Source organism: Dioscorea cayenensis, chromosome 16, assembly GCF_009730915.1.
Source record: "Dioscorea cayenensis subsp. rotundata cultivar TDr96_F1 chromosome 16, TDr96_F1_v2_PseudoChromosome.rev07_lg8_w22 25.fasta, whole genome shotgun sequence".
Taxonomy (NCBI): Eukaryota; Viridiplantae; Streptophyta; class Magnoliopsida; order Dioscoreales; family Dioscoreaceae; genus Dioscorea; species Dioscorea cayenensis.
The window spans coordinates 5,050,722-5,069,967 of NC_052486.1; the positions used below are offsets into that span (position 1 = coordinate 5,050,722).

Here is a 19,246-nt window from a genome sequence, read left to right on the forward strand (position 1 = left end):
TTTCATTGGGTTGCGCCTACCAATGCTTTGAAGCATATCACATAATTTGTAAAAGGTTTTCCTATTCATCCTAATGTTCTCCATACAAGTCAAGCTAAATCAAACACCATTCTTCAAAAATTGACTTGCCTAATGAGATGTCTCCCATAAGTATAACTTATCCTTCTTTTTCGCTTTCTATTTTTCAATCTTAAGTGGTAGAATTCCAACATTAAACTAATGATAGAAAGTAGGTGATTGAGATGAAGAGCAACAGTATAAGCAACCAAGAGTATTGCATATTCTTCTTCTAAGAACTCATCCATTTCAACAACTGTAATCAAAAAATATACCTATAAAAATGTATGACAAAATCAAGGCCTTTAAAAAGGTTGATGAAATCGAAGTGAATAAAATAACATCAAATAAATAAAAAAGTAAAAACTTATAAAAAAATTTATAACAAATATACTCTTTATTATGAACATTATTAATCAAAGCATAACTTATTGTAAAAGTTATTAATCAAAGCAGGTAGACAATAAAATGTCATGTTGGTCATTGCTAAGTTAATGAAATCAAATATTGTCATGTTGATATATAGAGGGTTCAAGGGATAAATTGTGCGTAACAGAAGTACACAATTTAATCATGTAATTATGTGGCTGTAAAATATGTTTGCTTCTTTATTAATACTTGTCTTCTCATATCTATTATGTATATAATAATTTAAATATAACTTCATACCTTTAATTTTCTAAGTTTCAACATTAATTGATTTTTCTATGTATTATTGTGTTTGAGAATCTACATTTATTTGTATTGTAATTCAGTGATGGTTATTTGCAAATGGTAGATATGTGGGCTTTGGGTTGTTGGTTCTATTTTGATTTGAGAATCATGAGTTTTGTGAAATATAAAAAAATTTGGTATGGAATAAATTGCATTAAAATTTGTCACTATAGTATTAGATGTTGTATTTCTTTTGCACTTCAAATTTCTTGTAATTTTTGGAGTCAGTCAATCTAAATATTTTTGGTTAATTCTATGGCTGGATTATACATAGGTTCCAATCAAAATGAGTTCCAAGATAATGGTTCAATAGGATGAGGTAGGCTCTACATTTAGAAGTAGAAGCATGTATATGAACCCTTGTGTTTCACATGCTTTGAGTTATTGACATGTAATCTTTCTTTGAATAGTTAAATTATACCATCTATGATTTCAAATAAAAATCTAATAAAATGTTCTTACCAATTACATAACACACTCAATTATCAGGATTAGTTTTTCCTTAAAAAATTAGAAACGAATGACTAATTACATGATATTCAAGCATTTACAGTGATTTAATAGTATATAAAAAAATAAGAAACCCAAGAAACCCAATCAACATCAATGAACATCAATTATTTTAATTTCACATATACAAAAATAACATGCTATCAGTATAAAAATAATAAAACAGTTGTGAATGCTTGAATATATTTGATGTTGATTGGTTCCTCATTGGATCATATTAAAATAATTATCAATTATTTTTAATTTTCACATTATTCACTGTTTTATATATAGATAAATTAAAAATTGCTCATATACCCGGCAAAATTAGGTATTTAACTCATGTTTTTCTATTATGAGAAATATGTTCACCTGGACTTGATGATCCAATGAGGCACTAGGATGCACCCTTCCTGTATGAATTCCGAGAGCTTTTTTGCAAATAGATCTCACCTAAAGAAGAGGTATTGTGCATGGTTTTTATGATGAGTTTTGAATCAAAATCCACTATCAAATTAAACAACATCAAAGGCAATAAGAAAATATTTTTGAAAAGAAATATGAAAAATTATAGAGCTTATCTATAGGGCTTCTTTTGTGTTAATTTGAAAAGAAAGACACGGTGGAGGAGTTCTTCATTAACACTAGGGTTCACCAAAGGAAGACAAGGCAAAAGAGAAGAATTTTTATTTTAAAAAAAAGGTAGCATTGAAATTATACATGCCTCATATTTTCATAGTCCACTGTGTAATTTGTTTCACATCCTTCCGCCTTTCCCTCATCAAAGGGAAAGTAATTGCAAGTTGACTACTACTTTGCATAGTTTATTTTTCAACCAAACATATGAATGGTTGGAACTCAAACTAATATCATTTGGATTGATTCAACTGCGATAATAACAACAAACCATTAGTTCCAACTATTTAGCAATGTTTTGAAACCCAACCTAAGGGTATGACACGGGAAGGCTTCCGGGTCATGGGTTAATGGTCGAACCGGGTCGAACTGGGTTGACCAGGTCATAAATAATTAAATATAATATATATTTTTATAAGTTTAATTATATATAAATATATAAAATAATATGTTATAAATTAATAAAACATTTTAAAAAGAACAATACAAAAGTTCAACAAACAAAATTAACAAATAGTCTTCCTTAGAATTTATAAATATCATCTTTATACCCTAAATAAAATCCAACTCATAAGTCATAACAATGGACAATCTAATATAATTTGAAATATGAATTCTACCTAAATACAACATAATAAATTAAAAGTAACACAATACAAGCATTCAAGTTTCACAAACATGCCATAATCTTCTAATACAATTTGAAATACAAATTCAAGCAAAACACATTACAGTAAATTAAAGGCAATACATCACAAAGTTTGAAGATTCAAGTTTTAACTCATAGATTCTACTTTAATTTCTTCAAGCTTCATCTGAAAGTCCAAAAGAAGGGCCAATTCCATCATCAGTGCTCACTCCAATAGTTGGAAAGACATTGACATCATTAATTCTTTCATCAATATTAAAGTCATCACCTATGAATTAATAAAAAATCATATAAAAATTTAGATATTGAGAAATTAAGAGTTAATAAAACACAAAATAATATCTTAAGTTCAAAACTAAATAAATTACCTTGATCATCATGAATATTGCCTTGTTCATTAAAGCAAGCTCCAATTCTTCATAATCTAAGTTGGGAAAAGGTTCATCTTCCTCAACCCAAAAATCAACTTTGTTAATGCATTCATAATCGATTGGATCATATGTACGCTTCTTAATCTATTGCTTAAAAAAAAATTATTAATTTATCACATTATGACATTGAAAATAAAACTAAATTTGATATTCACTTTATAGATCAAATACCTGAATTGTTGGCACAAATTATATGCAACATAAACAAGATCATATAACCTTTGATGCTCCATTCTATTTCTCCTTTTTTATGAATTCTTTCAAAGACACTCCAATTTTTTTCACATCCTGATGACGAAGAAGTTTGACTAAGAAATGACAATTTTTTGAAGTTGTGGAGCACTATGACCAAACAATCTCCACCATTCATCTACATGGCAATTATTTATTAGAAAAATATAAACAATTAGCAAGGAAATTAACAATTAAAATTAGTTTATATTCAACACATTGCATTTTCTTGCGTGAAGATCTAGCAGAAGGCCGACTAAAACTGCCCAAATGTTCTCGATACACCTTTATCTCACCTAAGGCTGCATTAAGATCGGTGGTTTGATCTTTTAACCCAAGCATATCAATCAAACCATCTGACATTGATTGGGTGACTTCAAAGCTAGGCTCATAAGCAAAAGTAGGATTCAACAGATAAGCTACTGCATGGATATGAGTTGGAAAGTGCTTGTCCCAATACATGTTAATAATGTCCACATAAGGCTTGTACAACCTTTCCTTAAACAAAAAAGTTTCCATCACTGCAGACCTTATTCTTAACATGCCTTCATATATATATATATATATATATATCCCAAAGATGGTTTTTCATCTGAATCAACAATACGTAACAATCTTATAATTGGAGCAACAACTTTAGCAACAACTAACACTTGATCCCAAAATTTTGAATCCAAAACAATTGAATTAAAAGTTCTTCCTTTTGCAGTTTTTGAAAGTTTATTACTAATGAAATGTTGATCTATGACCAAAGCTTTCAAATCATGATTGTGATCATAAATAGATTTCAAAGTAATAAAAGTTGTAGCAAAATGAGTCGCACCTAGGCGCACAATCTCCTTCCAATTTGGTCTTCTCCTCAACCAATGTAAAAACATTGAATGATTATACACAAAAATAGTTAACTTTGAAGCAAGGGATGCAAGATCGGAAATATGAGGCAAACTAGCAATGTCTTTCAACATCAAGTTCAAGCAATGAGCCGCACATGGTGGCCAATATATCCAAACATAATTTTCTTTCAACAAAGCACCGACAACAACATAATTGGCATTGGCAGCATTATTAGTTACTATATGAACTACATTTTAAGGACTAACCCATTCCACAATTTCCACAAATAAAGTACATAGTGTTTGTGCATTTTTAATAACACCTGATGCATCAATAGATTTGATAAAAGACAATCCAATCGGACAATATACCAAAAAAATTATTAATATCCTTTATCTATAGTCAGTCCAACCATCAGCCATGATTATGCAACCATTAGATGCCTAATTATTTCTATAATGATCAATAAGCAATTGGCATTCTTTTTTGCAATCTTTCAACAAATGAACACAAATATCATGATTAGAAGGAGTCGTATATCCAAGACTAATTGCAAGTATAGCATAAATAGCAAGTTGAAAATAGGGTGATTGCACGACATTAAATGGAATACAACAATCATAAAACCATCTAGCTAGAGAAACATGAGCTTTTTTAATAGCCTCTTTACTAGCCAAAGCACTTTTAATACCTGGTTGAGATCACGGTGTTGTTCTTGGAGCAAAATTTTTTTTAAGCCTCCACTAGTAGCTTTTTCCACCTTTTTCTCTTTTCCTTTTGTTTTTTCCTTGTCAATTCAGTATCTTCCTCCTCCTCCTCCTCCTCCTCCAATTCATCGTTAATCTCCAAGCTTGATGGATTGTCACTATATGCCTCATGAAAATTAGATAATGAATCACTAGTTTCTTTCTTCCATTCCTCTAATTTTTTAATAACCTTTACTATCTCTTCTGGAACATCAAAGGGAACTTTCTTACACATTGTAACTTGACCTTGGACTCCAGCTAGATGATACTTTACTTTGTTGATTTCCCCACCATTAAAAACTTTTGTACAGTAAAGACATGTTAGCACCATCCTCCCACTAGCGCCATGACTTTGGCTAGCATGTTGCCATGCCGGATAGGTTTTCCCCCTTACCAAGGGTCTAGATTCAGCCGTAGATACTCTCTTTGAAAGATTAGAATATAAAAAAACCAATAAAGATCAAAATTTTTGAAGAAAAACTCAACTTCACACCCACAAATTTCAAAAAATACATCAACAATATCAAACACAAGATCAAGTGCAAATTTACAATGATGATTGTTTAAAGAAATCAAAGATTGAAAACGTCACCTGACTAGAAGCTTTGATCAAATTGAAGAGCTTCATAGGAGTGAGGTTTAGAATAGCCACAATTTTCTTTGAGCACCTCTTTCACTATTGGTCTAGGGTTTGTCAAGCGACTCAAGCGTGAGATGATAAAATAAAGCTCAGGAATCCTATGTTGATATTAAATATACTTACATATTTAGTTTTAGATTATAAAGTTTTGAAATTTAAACAATAAACATATAATTAACCTGGGTTGACCAGGTTTGACTGGGCTGAGTTGACCGGTTCACCGGGTACTCGGCCGGGTCAACCGAGTCAACTCTTTACCCCGGGTTTTTATGTAACCCACCCGGTTGTCTGGCCGGGTCCGATTGAACCAGTTGAGTCAACCCGAGTTTCAAAACATTGATATTTAGAGTCAACTACATGAATCCTTCCTTTTCATGTTGCTTTATCAATGACCAAAAAACTAGATAAATCAAGCATTGCCATATCATTATGTAAAATTTCTACTAAACACTTTATAGGTTTATCCTTCCATCTTCTATGACCTTTCACTTAGGTTCCACCTTTCTTATAAGGGCATCTATGGGTTGTCTAAAGACATGCCTATACTATTTTAATCAATTCTATAGTTAGAGCTATACCATCTTCTATAGTTCATTACTTAATCTATTTGGAAACATTAAGTATAATTTTTATTGAAGGGGTTGATCCAAGTAGTAGAGGCTGAGAACTCAAACTAATATCATTTGGATACATTGGGCAATGTTTGGTTGTATATTAGTGGAATTCTAGTTAGAGTGTATTTATAAATCTTTGTATTGAAAATAAAGGAGAGTGAAATCCAGCGGGATGTATATGGTATTTGTAATATAAGATTTGGTACTTGGAGGGATCAGTAAATCTAGATTTGGAAAATGGTGTGATGTATTTAGAGGATATGGAAAACTAGGGTGAGATTATCCTATCCTTGGCAGTTTTTACCTTATTGTGAATATTATGAATATTACAAATGAAAGCTTTGGTTGGTTGATTGGGTTAACATTTGAAGTTTAACTTATTTGACGGAAAAGTATAGAATGGGTTATCATTTGATTTTATCAATAATAATTAAACTAAATATTCTAAATATTATTTTTTCTATTTAATTTTATTTTTTAAAATATTATTCGATATATTTAGATAGATAATTAATGATAAGTTTTATTATAGCCTAACCTTGAATTATTCGACAATCCCACGACAAAACATAGATTGATTTTCTATAAAAAAATTAATTAAAATGATTCTAATTTATAATCCAAAAATATCATCTAATTCTTAAAAAAAAAACACTTCCAAATCTCATGAATTCAAAATTCCTTCTCTTTAAAAAAAATTAAAAAAAATAAAATTTAGCTTTAAAAAAAAGAAACTAGGCTTTGAAATGAATAGAGAAGAGTTTTCTGGTGACCAATGCCAATGGTTGCCTCATGGCACATGTAGACACTGCAAGCTATAAGCTACTTCATCTCTGCCTTCGTCTATGATGCGAAATAGAGCTAAAATTCAAATAGAGAAGAAGAAGAAGATGATGAAAAAGAATAGGCGAGGAAGGAAGAGAAGGAAAGAAGAAATCTCTCTCATTAATTCCATAACTGGCAAAACAATGTAAGCTAACAACTTTATAAAAGAAATATTGTTCTTCATTAAAGTAAGAAGTGGAACCTAGCTTTATTTACTCCATCAACGGCTAAGATTGAATTATGTGTTAACTCTTCATTGCTTCCATTTAGATAGCACTATCTCATGTGCCACATGTAATAAACCCTCCAATCAACTTTTTCCCAAATCTCAACTGAAGTAACTACTTTATTAATTAAACTATCCCTTCTTTGAACTCTTCCCTCCAGCACTAACTAGCCCCATTACATATCAACACTCCCCAACGAAAGTTCCTTGACCTCAAGGGAAGTCCGGATATCTTCTTTGCAAGTCTTCCACAAACTCCCATGTGGCTTCTGCTGGCTATGAGTTGCTCTAATAAATTAGCCATTGGGTCACTGCTGCATTTACTCGCTTGATGACTCTTCTATCTGATATAGCAAAAGGTTTCCAATTTAGAAGTTGCCAAGGAAAAAAGTGTCAATTCTGCTATTGTAGGCAAAACTCTCTTGAGCAAGGATACATGGAAGACCAGATGCATGCTACTTGTCCAACTTTATCCAGTATCTTATAAAGGCCAGAGTATCTTGTTGTAAGCTTAGGTACTACACTGGCGACCATTGAACTTTTAACATAGGATTGTAGTTTCAAGTGTACTAGGTCCCCCACTTCAAAATTTCTGTTTGTGCGGTACCTATTTGCTTGTTTTGTCATCCTCTATTATGCTTTAATGAGTTGTTGCTTGAGCAATTGAATTACTGATCCCCTATCTTGCATGAAGGTGTCAACAACTATTATAGAAGATTCTCGAGGAAAATATGAAAGATGCACTGGAGGAGTTATTCCATACAATGCTTGGAAGGGAGTCATTTTGGTTGTTGAGTGATAGGATGTGTTGTACCAAAATTTTGCTAGTGATAACCAAGAGATCTAACTCCTCAAAAGATCACTTTCATATAGCACAAGTAACATTCTAAGCATTTGTCCACTACTTCTAACTGCCCATCAAACTATGGATGATATGATGAAGAATGTTTTAGCTCTACACCTTGTAACTTGAATAGCTCTTGCTAGAAGGTACTCGGAAAAATGGGGTCCTGGTCACTAATAATAGAGGTGGGAAACCCATGTAATTTATATACATAATCTACAAACTTTTGAGCTGCCTTAACTGCTGTATAAGGGTGCGCCAATGGAATGAAGTGGGCATATTTTGTCAGTCTATCCACTACTACTAAAATGGCATCTTAACCTTGAGACTTGAGCAATTATTTAGTAAAGTCTAGGGTGATGTCATTATAAATAGATTGAGGTATTGGTAGAGATTAAAGAAGGCACGGTGAAGCCACATTTTTAGATTTATATTTTTGGCACACCTCACACTGTTTGATGAATTCCCTAACTAATTTCCACATGCATTTCCAGAAGAAAATTGATGCTAATCTTTAATAAGTTTCATGTATACCAAAGCAGTACCTCCACAACACCATAATGGAAAGAATGCAACAACTGAGTTTTGATTACCAAGTCTTACCCAGTTACTAACCTGCCTTTCCACTGTAATTGATCTTGAGACCATGTATAATATGAATGATTATGACCATTATGTAATAAATGAATTGCTTCTTGTAATTTATTATCCTTCACCCAAAAACTTTTAATCTAAGTTACTAATTCAGTTGTTACAATAGAAATAGCTTGTAACTTGGCTTCTGGAAATTCAATCCTTGAAAGAGCATTTGCAACTAAATTTTTCACACCCCTTGATAAGTGTTTGTGTATAAGTAATATGAAGTATTCTTTTCTTACATTGGGCATTACTTTTCTCAGATTTTATCGCTTATTCATGTGTATATGTGTTCTTTTGTGCATTTATGGTTGTGGAGGCTTGTGTGAAAGAAAGGAACTAAAAGTAGATCGTGGATGCAATTTTTGATGAAGTTCTTGATTGAACAAATGTGAAGACACAAATTGTGCTAAAAGACATTTGGGTGTGTGCCAACCTCCATTGTGCTCAAGAGAATATATAAATTGGAGGGGCACAAAGGTAGTCACACTCACATATTCTGACTTGTGCAATACTAGCAAGATCTTCGTCAATGTGATTTCATTGAAGGCGCAACGCGATCTACCGCATGGATATGTGCCCATTCATGTGGTCTCGATGAAAAGTGTGAATTCGGGAGTATTTTGGCAAAATACTGTAGCAAAATCACTGTAGCAGTTATTGTTCACATCTCGCAGGAAATCAACTTCTGGAAATTCACATGGGCATGTAAAAATTTCACACGCCCGTGTGGATGCCCGATTCCAGCCCCTATAAAAGCCACGATTTCAAACATTTTGAAAAATCTTTTCCCAATCTTTTTCTCATCTTTTGAGGCGCTCGCGGCTAGGGTTTGGAGAGGCTTTGGCTAGGTCTTTGGAGTGGTTCTACTGCTTTCAACACCGTATTCCTTCGGAAGATAGTTATTGGGTGAGGTTTCGTCGGCATCGATTCGGCGAGGTATGCCCTAGGCCTGACGAGGGAACCCTTGGATAAGACGAGACAACTCTACAAGACCATTGATTCAGACTACGAGGGGGTTTTACTTATGGATTGCATGCTTTTACATTCGATTTCATTATTGATTGTATCTTGCTCCAACCTTGATTATTTGTGAGAATTCTCCTTACAAAATCATCCTAGGACTACGAGGGGGTTTTACTTATGGATTGCATGCAGATATAGTCAAATCATCCTATATTATGGCATAACATGTGCAAGAATAGTCAAATCAAGCTGAGATAGATGGTGAAATGTCTGATAATATGGCATAACAGAATGAGCATCAGAGGACACTCTCAGATTATGCGAGACCCGCATTTCTTGGCACACAATCCAGCATTGTGCGGCCACCGATTACGGCTCAGAGTTTTGAGCTCAAACCAGGCTTTATCCAGATATTACAGTAGTCAGCACAGTTTAATGGTTTGGCCGATGAGGATCCAAACAATCATATTGAGAACTTCTCAGAAGTGTGCGATATGCTAAAAATTAATGGAGTAACGGATGATGCTATTAAGTTGAGGGCCTTCCCATTTTCCTTGAAAGGAAGAGCAAAGCAATAGCTACATTCATTACCTAGAGCATCGATCATTACATGGGAACAGATGGTAGAAGCTTTTCTTGCTCAATATTTCCCTCCTGGAAAATCTGCGAAGCTTAGGAATGAGATGTTTTTTTTTGTGCAAACGGAATTGAAGTCTCTTTTTGAGACGTGGGATAGGTTCAAGGAGCTCCTACGGAAATGTCCTCAACATGGGTTCCCCGAGTGGATGATTATTCAAACTTTATATAGTGGGTTGAACCCAAGCACAAAGTAGTTACTTGATGCTGTAGCAGGAGGTACCTTAGGAAGCAAGACCCCTGAAAAAGCCCGACATCTCATTTAAGAAATATCTATGAATAGTTATCAGTGGAACACACAGGACAGAAAGAAGGTAGCTGGACTTCATGAGATCGATGCAGTCACATCACTGTTGGCCCAGGTTGAGTCATTGAGCAAGAAGTTGGATACTCTAACTTTTCCTAGAGTGGTGGTCGTGATGAGTTATACTGGGTGTGGGGGAGGACATGCGCCATTTGATTGCCCGATTTTGATTGATGGTATAACTTCCGTAGAACAAGTTGATTTTGTATGTAATGCAATTAAAGGACAAGGAAATCCATATAGCAATACCTATAATCCGGGGTGGAGGAGCCACCCACACCTTTCTTGGAGTAATCAAGGGCAACAGAAGACTATGTCACCACTAGGTTTCCAACAACAACAACAAACCCTGAACATGGAAAATCGAGTTTTAGGGTTGGAAAACTAGATGACCGATTTAGAGAAGGCTTTGACCAAATTCATTTCATCATCGGATATAAGATTTCAATCAGTTGAAGCCACACTTCGCAACCACACCGCATCATTGCACAACATGGAGAATCAAGTGGGTCAAATTGCGAAGTCACTTTCGGAAAGACCTCCAGGGAGTTTGCCTAGCAACACGAAGACAAACCCAAGGGAACATGTGAATGCAATCACTTTTAGAAGTAGTCGTGAAGTTGAGAGTAGACTCCCTAGTGATAAGACAAATATTAAGTCACCTAAGGTCATGGAGGTTGAAGAGAGAGCCAAAGAGAAGGAGGTGGCACCCCCACCTTATAAGCCAAGAATCCCTTATCCTTCAAGATTGAAGAACGACCAAAATGATGAGCAATACAAGAAGTTGTTGGGTCTATTCCAGCAGTTGCACATCAACATCCCATTTGTGGAGGTGTTGTCTCAAATGCCTCGCTACGCAAAGTTTCTCAAGGACCTCTTGACCAACAAGAGGAAGTTGGAGGATAGTGCATTTGTGATCTTAGATCCTTCATGTTCGGCGATATTGCAAAAGAATATGCCGAACAAGAAGAAGGACCATAGTAGCTTTATCATTCCGTACAACATTGGTAATTTGGGAGAAGAAAAGGCATTGGCGGATTTAGGGGTTAGCATCAACAGCATGCCTTATACATTCTTTTGGAAGCTAGGCTTGGGAGAGCCTAGGTCCACTCAGATGACACTTCAATTGGCCGACCGAACAGTTAGACATTCGAGGGGCATCATTGAAGATATACTTGTAAAAGTTGACAAGTACATATTTCCTGTGGATTTTGTGATGTTGGATATTGATGAGGATGCTAAGGTTCCATTGATACTTGGGAGGCTATTCTTGTGCACTTCCAAGGCTCTCATTAACATGGACGGTAGGGAGTTGACATTATGAGTAGGTGATGACAAGTTGACATACCGCCTCGCCAAAGCCATGCGACATTCTCTTGATTTTGATGATACATTGTATTTTCTCGACACTACTGATGAGCTAATTGATGAATACGTGCAGGAAATAATGTGTCCAGACCTGTTTGAGGGCTTGTTAGATTAAGAGGTGGAGAATGAAGAAGTCTTAACACTTGATCTAGAGGACAAGTTGCAACCTACCCCAGGGATCATGAAGAGGATGGTCCAAAAGATGAAGCGAGCAAGGAGACATCACAGGAAGCACCCAAGGCTAATGGGGATGTGCATGCACGGAGTAAGGGTGACTGACCCTTGTGTGGTAAAAAGCTTGATAACTCTCCCTTTACCTTGAAAAAAATTATGTTCATTGTGCTTTCAAGTTGTAGGTAAGAGGGCAACCTTCATCTATAATCCCCCGTGAGGTAAGGTCAGGTACGACAACCTTAGTGACGTTAAACAAGGGCTTCTTGGAAGGCAACCCTAGTCTTTACTATTTTTCTAGATTTTAGTTAAGTACTTGAATGAATAAGAGCTTGAGTGTTGGTGTCTTGATCTTTTACATGCTATTGTTGTGTTTTTTCTCGTGCATTGTTGGTGTTTTATTGTGCTTAATTGTGATTGGTGAAGTTTCTTGGTCATTTGAGCATGTTTTTCATGTTTCTCTGGTCAGTTTTTCAAAGTATATGCAGGCTTTGGTGTGTATAAGTGTGCAGCAATTCTCTGCAGAGTCTGTAATTTTTTCTAAGTCATCTAGAGAAGCCACACGGGCGTATAGAATTCCACACGGGCGTGTGTTTCTATTCAGAGCTCACCCCGAGAGGACACAGGGTGTGTGAATGCCCCTGTAAACGACCTTGTGACGGTCACAAGTCCGTGGGTAATTTCCACATGGCCGTGTGGATCTTTGCAGAGTTCTCAAACTCCATCCCGAGAAGACACAGGGGCGTGTGAATACCCCTGTGAATGACCCTGTGAACAACACACGGGTGTGGGTAATTTTCACACACCCGTGTAAAACTCTGCAGAGACTTCTCCTCCATCCCGAGAGCACACAGGGGCGTGTGAGTGCCCTGTGAGCATCCATATGCCAGTGTGGAATTTCTACAAGGGCATGTAGAACACTTAGTCATTTCTCTCGGGAGGGCAGAGAGCATACAGGGGCGTGTGGGTGCCCCTATGGGTTGGTCACATGGGCGTGGAGAATTTCCACACGTCCGTGTGGATATATTCAAAAATAGTTAGAGGCTATCCCGAGAGCACACAGGGTGTGTGTCTGCCCCTGTGAGCCCTCCTGTGGAGTCACACAGGTGTTGGCAATTTTCACACGCCCGTATGGATGCACAGAATATGAAGAGGCGTGATTTTTCTTTAAAACCTTATAGCGTCCCTTCATTATATAACTCCCAAGAACTCAAACATTGCTTCTCTCCATTCTCCCGACCCCTCACCGTCTATTTATAGAGATTTTAGTTAAATTTCCCGCCGTATTCGAAGGTTTTCCTTTATATTTCATCGGTAAGCCCTCTTTACCTTTTTCTTTGCCAATCTTGATTTGTTTTGCTTAAACTAGTGAATGTTGCTTCGATTGCATGTTTAAATGGTTGGTGTATGCTTTTAGACTGTTCTAGAATGAATTTATCATGTATTTGTATGATTTTTGTGACTTGGCCGTGCGGCTTTCACGCCTCGAAGTTCCACATGGGTGTGTGGAGAATTGTTTCTTTAAGTCTATTCGATCGGTTATTTTTCAATTCTTGCAGATATGGCACCCAGGACCAAGAAAGCGGCCGGCAAGCATCCCAGGGAGCATTTCCCAGAGTCGGAGCACATGGAGTTTGCGATTCTCAAGCACCAGGCTCATTTTGAGAGATTGCCAAAGCTCAAGTTCGACCAATCTTAGTTCCCAGATTTGAGTGCTATGAGAGCGATTCAGCTTGCAGATGACATTGCTGACGAGTTTGACGAGCTTCTTTCAGTGGATAGTTGGCGGCGTTTGTTGTTGATTAGAGAGCCGGCTATCCGTATGTTGACACTAGAGGTGCTCGCCTCATTTGAGTTTGACCGTTCTTATCGCAGTTTTGACAGCATTGACGCCATACAGTTCAAAGCGTTTGGATAGTACCACAGTATGAGGGTCACACAATTTTCGGTCCGACTCGGATTATATGATGAGGCATTTACTAACACAGAGGAGTATGATCAGCTCTCGACAGATTACCCTGGCAGTGTGACACCCAGTGTGCATATAGAGCATTATGCGAACATGGGCAATATGAGCTGGGAGTCTCCAAGGTGACATGCCTTTCCCGACCAGTTACCGCTACATCCACACCATTCTTAGCCGATTCGTGAACGGCCTTGGTGACAGTACATGGGTGTTGAGTCGCCAGGAGATGCTTTATTTATATTCTATGGTACAGAGCAAGCCACTTCACCATAGACACATTATAGCAGAATACTTGAGGCATCAGGGTCAGTATACCAGGGTGAGAGTGATCTTCTTAGGTCCGTACATCACTAGACTCATCATCGGGATGGGTTTGCGAGACACGATGACGGGGCCGAGAAGACGATAGTACCATCTTCCCTCGGTTTGGAGACGATGAGACTTATGGGCATGATCCGAAGATACAGAGATGGAGTCTATGTGATGATCATGCCCCCACCAGAGATAGGCGAGGGTGAGGAAGCAGAGGGTTCACAGCCTGCTCTCGAGCCACAGCTCGAGCAGATAGAGACTGAAGCATCACTTGCAGCACAGAAGCTACCTCCAGTATGCATCTTTTCTTCAACTCGAGCCCATGATCGTTTTGAGAGGCTCGGGATTGTTGTGGGGGTGCTATGGGCAGAGATAGCTGAGGTTTGCGCTACACAGTCTACGAACCACACAGAGGTGATGACATGTCTCGACATTCTACAACAACTATTAGAGTGAGATGCGACCTCCCCATTTGTTATGAGACCCCAGACTCCTCCAGCATCCCCAGCACCATCAGTTGCACCACCACCACCACTAGTATCAGCTGATCCACCAGCAGCACCACCTACTTCAGCACCACCACCACCACCAGAGGCAGCAGAGCCCGACACCGACTCTTGTGGCGTCCTTATCTTTCTTTGTTCTTATATTTCATATTATATTTCTTCATTTATGTTGGACTTGTACTACTCAGAAAGGATCTTCCTTCTGAGTTTATATTTTATTTTTAGTTTTTTGAGTTGTATTTCATCTATATATCTTTATATACTCGATTTTATTTTTGTTTTTATTGAGCTTCACTGAACCCCCTTGTGTATACGTGCAGATGGTCTTGTGAGTCTGGAATTTCAGGAATAGTTATTGGCACTATCGATGTGACATTCACATGGCCGTATGTGCTTGCATGCGTACATTGAGGGCAATGTACATCTGAAGTGTGTGAGGGAGGGTGAGGGGGAGTCCACATTACACATGTTCTATACTTATCCTTTCATTGTGCATGCTCATGTAGCCAATAGCGGTTCACCTTAGTTGCAATAGTTGTATTCTTAAGTTTAGGAGAATTCTTAACATTTAATGTTCCTATACTCTAGTTTTTACTTGAATGTTTAGAAATTTTTGCCCGATTGACACTTTGTTGCACTACTCACTCATTAAACCGTGTGAAAACTCAAGTTCAATGTTTAAGGGACGAATTTAGTTTTTTCCTTGTTTTAATTTCTTAAAAAAAAAGAAAGTATGTATATGTGTTTGGCTATGCATTGGGGGGTGGAAAGAGCTACCACCTATGAAGTATGAAGCTACTCTCATAAGTCGGATACTAGTCATGCCCTAATGATAGAAAGAGCTATCTCATGGGATGAGTGAAAGCTACTACCCCGGTAGAAAGAGCTACCGCCTCAAAAGTGTGAAAGCCACCTTAGCGGTCGCTTAAGAAAGGGCTACCTTAGAGGATGTGTAAAGCTACTACTCTCTCCTTTTCTTTTTGTACATAAATAAGTCCCTTTAACTTAAAGCTTTGAGGAGTATACGTTGGGTTGACTTGAGTGAGTTTACACACACTTACACGATATCGGGTTGTTGTCATTTTTAATTCAAATTTTTAGCTAGAGCATTAATTTTTCTTATTCAATGTTAGAATTTTTCTTTACTTGTAGAATACCTCTTTTGCACACTTTTGGTGAACCTAAGGCCAAGCACTTTCAATTTTCCTTCTTATATGCTTTAATGTTTTATTTTTACTTGAGGACAAGCAAAAGCTTAAATGTGAGGGACTTTGATAAGTGCTTGTGTATAAGTAATACGAAGTATTCATTTTTTACATTGAGCATTACTTTTCTCAGATTTTATTGGTTATTCGTGTGTATATGTGTTCTTTTGTGCATTTAGGGTTGTGGAGACAAGTGTGGAAGAAAAGAACTAAAAGGAACTAAAAGTACATCGTGGATGCAATTTTTGATGAAGTTCTTGGATTGAATAAACATGAAAACATAAGTTGTGCTAAAAGGCATTTGGGTGTGTGCCAACCTCCATTGTGCTCAAGAGAATATATAAATTGGAGGGGCACAAAGGCAGTCACACACATGTTCTGACTTATGTAATACTAGCATGATCTTCGTCAATGTGATTTCATTGAAGACGCATTGCAATTTACCGCATGAATGTGTGCCCATTCATGTGGCCTAGATGAAAAGTGTGAATTTGAGAGTATTTTGGTGAAGTACTATAGTAGTTTACTGCATCAAAATCACTGTAGCAGTTACTATTCACAGCTCGCAGGAAATCAACTTCTGGAAATTCACACGAGCATGTGGAAATTCCACACGCATGTGTGGATGGCGGATTCCAGCCCTTATAAAAACCCCGATTTTAAACGTTTTGAAAAATATTTTCCCAATCTTTTTCTCATCTTTGGATGCACTTGCGGCTAAGGTTTGGAGAGACTTTGGCTAGGTCTTTGGAGTGGTTCTACGGCCTTCGACACTGCGTTCCTTCAGATGATAGTTATTGGGGGAGTTTTCGTTGGCATCGATTCGGCGAGATGTGCCCTAGGCTTGAGTTGGTATCGATTCGGCGAGATGTGCCCTAGGCTTGATGAGGGAACCCTTGGAGAAGCCGAGGCAACTCCACAAGACCATCTATATAGACTACGAGGGGGTTTTACGTATGGATTGTATGCTTTTACATTCGATTTCATTATTGATTGTATCTTGCTCCATGGAGAGCTAAATCCCTAGTGGGTGCTTGGACTTGTAAACCCTAGGATGATTTTGTTTCATTGATATTCATATTGTTTCTTTAATTGATCATTTTAATTGAGTTCCAATCTTGAATGCTTGTTGAATTGATTTTCCCTTAGAGTGACTCTAGGGTTGAGAATCTATCTTGGTAATCTTTGTGGATGAGTGACACACTATTAGGGTTAGATAAAGCTAGGTTGGAGAAGGTCGATAGGGTGAGTCGAGAGGTAGCGGAACGTCCCCTTTCTCTTCTGATGTGATTTATCCTACCTCCACATTCAAAGAGTTCTTTCCGGTTACAATAGAGTGAAGTGCTAAGAGACACACTCCACTGGGGCTTAGTTGCTCGAGCAACAGAGTGAAGTGTTGAAGTAATCCTTAGTGCTGGGGATTAATTGTGATTGGGGGTCTTTCACCTGGACCAAAGGGTTAGATCTATATTAGGGAATAAGATTTATCACTTGGAGTCACCAAATCTTCATTCAACCCACATAGTGTGAGGCGTCGAGAGTATCCCTTTCTACCGAGCATAGTGTGAGGGTTAGTTACGGTTGACCTTAGGTTTGGGACCGTGTGTCTGAGGATTTCCACGACTCATTAGACATCAGTCAGGAGATATAATGATTGGTCTTTCACATGAAACAATAGTCTTAGGGTGAGCAATGTCTTGGTGCCCCATTTTCTATCGATTGCCTCCCCTATTATTCTATTGCGTCTCTTTCTTTACTTTATTTCTACTTGCATCGATATTATTCACACCACTCTTAAATCATCTTCACTATAGTTGAATAGCAATACTTGTGTTTCTGAACAATATTTATTATGGATACGACTACCCACTCACCAGGGTATTTTATTACTTCGACAACCCGTGCACTTGCGGTACTCACACGCAAGGGGTGTGTCACCCCGTTTTGTATTATATTTTATAGTTACATGACATTAACTTGGTCAACAAGGTATACTAGCTAGGAGTAGTTATCTTTTGCTCTAGGAGGTACTTTAATGGTTTATGATCTGTCTTGCTAATGAAGTGCGTTCGCATGAAATACTACTCCCATTTTTTTATAGCAAACATCTCCTTTTCATATATTGGTATAGTTAATGCTTGAATGAAAGAATTCTTCTAATATAATCTATTGAATGACCATTCTGTAGTAAGATGGCCCCAATTTCCAACTTGGATGCATTAGTTTCAATTGTGAAATTCTGATTGAAATCTAGCAGTGCTTGTATCGGTGTTGACATTAGAGCTGATTTTAATATGTTGAAAGCCTATTGTGTTTCTTCATTCTACTAATACACCACTGACTTTTTTAGCAATGAGTATAAAGGATAAGACTATTGGACAACACCTTGCCAAAATGTTAAATCTAGAAGTGGATGTTTGTATCAGCTCTGCACTTATTCAGTTACACTTAACTTAAGAAGTAGGGTTTTGTATATTTCTGAAAACCTTTCGGTTCAAATAGGATTGCATGTTTAGACAACCATTGTCCTATACTTCATAATCCTAGAGGAATGATATGCCAAGACATCACTTTCTTCCTTGATTGCTCTCCAGTTATTTTCTATATTTTCTTGTTTTCATTTTTTTTTGTTTACACACAAAACACTCCACTATTCAGGCTATTTTTCAGATCTAGAGTTATTACTAGTATTCACTTTTTCCCCTGTGGACAGACATGGGAAAATAGAATTGTTATTGCGGTGTTTGTTTGGAAATGGGCAAATATATAAGGGTTAATCTTTCTTGTTATTTGTTTGATTGAAGTAAAGATGATTAAAGTGATGTAACTTAGTTTTAATGGTTGACAACAGCTACATTGTTCTTTTCATTTGTTGATTTATGGTATATGATTATTGAATTATAAAATTAAAGGTGATAAGAAATAGGGTTGAAATATGTTCATCTATGTTTGCTGATTGATATGAGTTTATTTCTTTTTTAAGGCTACTAGTTAGTACCTAATGAATTGAATTAAGTTAACTTTGTTCCATTTGAAGTTACAACACTGTATATATTTTTAAAGCAATGAGATATTTACTTTGATGAAAAGAGGTACCCCAAGCAACAAATTATTAATAAGATTTTCATGAGGTCTTTTCATCAAAAAGTGGAGCCTTTTATGTTTATTCCCATTGTTTGTGTGACATTGCACAACTATAGTTTACTAGTTATTAGTTTTGTTAAGATTATTGTTTCCTGC

The 19,246-nt window shown here is 36.8% G+C and overlaps 1 non-coding gene across 1 annotated transcript; it reads right to left on the bottom strand.

Moving 5' to 3' along the window:
• Positions 1–10,206: 10,206 nt before the first annotated feature.
• LOC120279689 lies at positions 10,207–10,313 on the bottom strand. Its single transcript, XR_005541996.1, has one exon. It is a non-coding gene; the product is annotated as a small nucleolar RNA R71 (small nucleolar RNA).
• Positions 10,314–19,246: the final 8,933 nt, after the last annotated feature.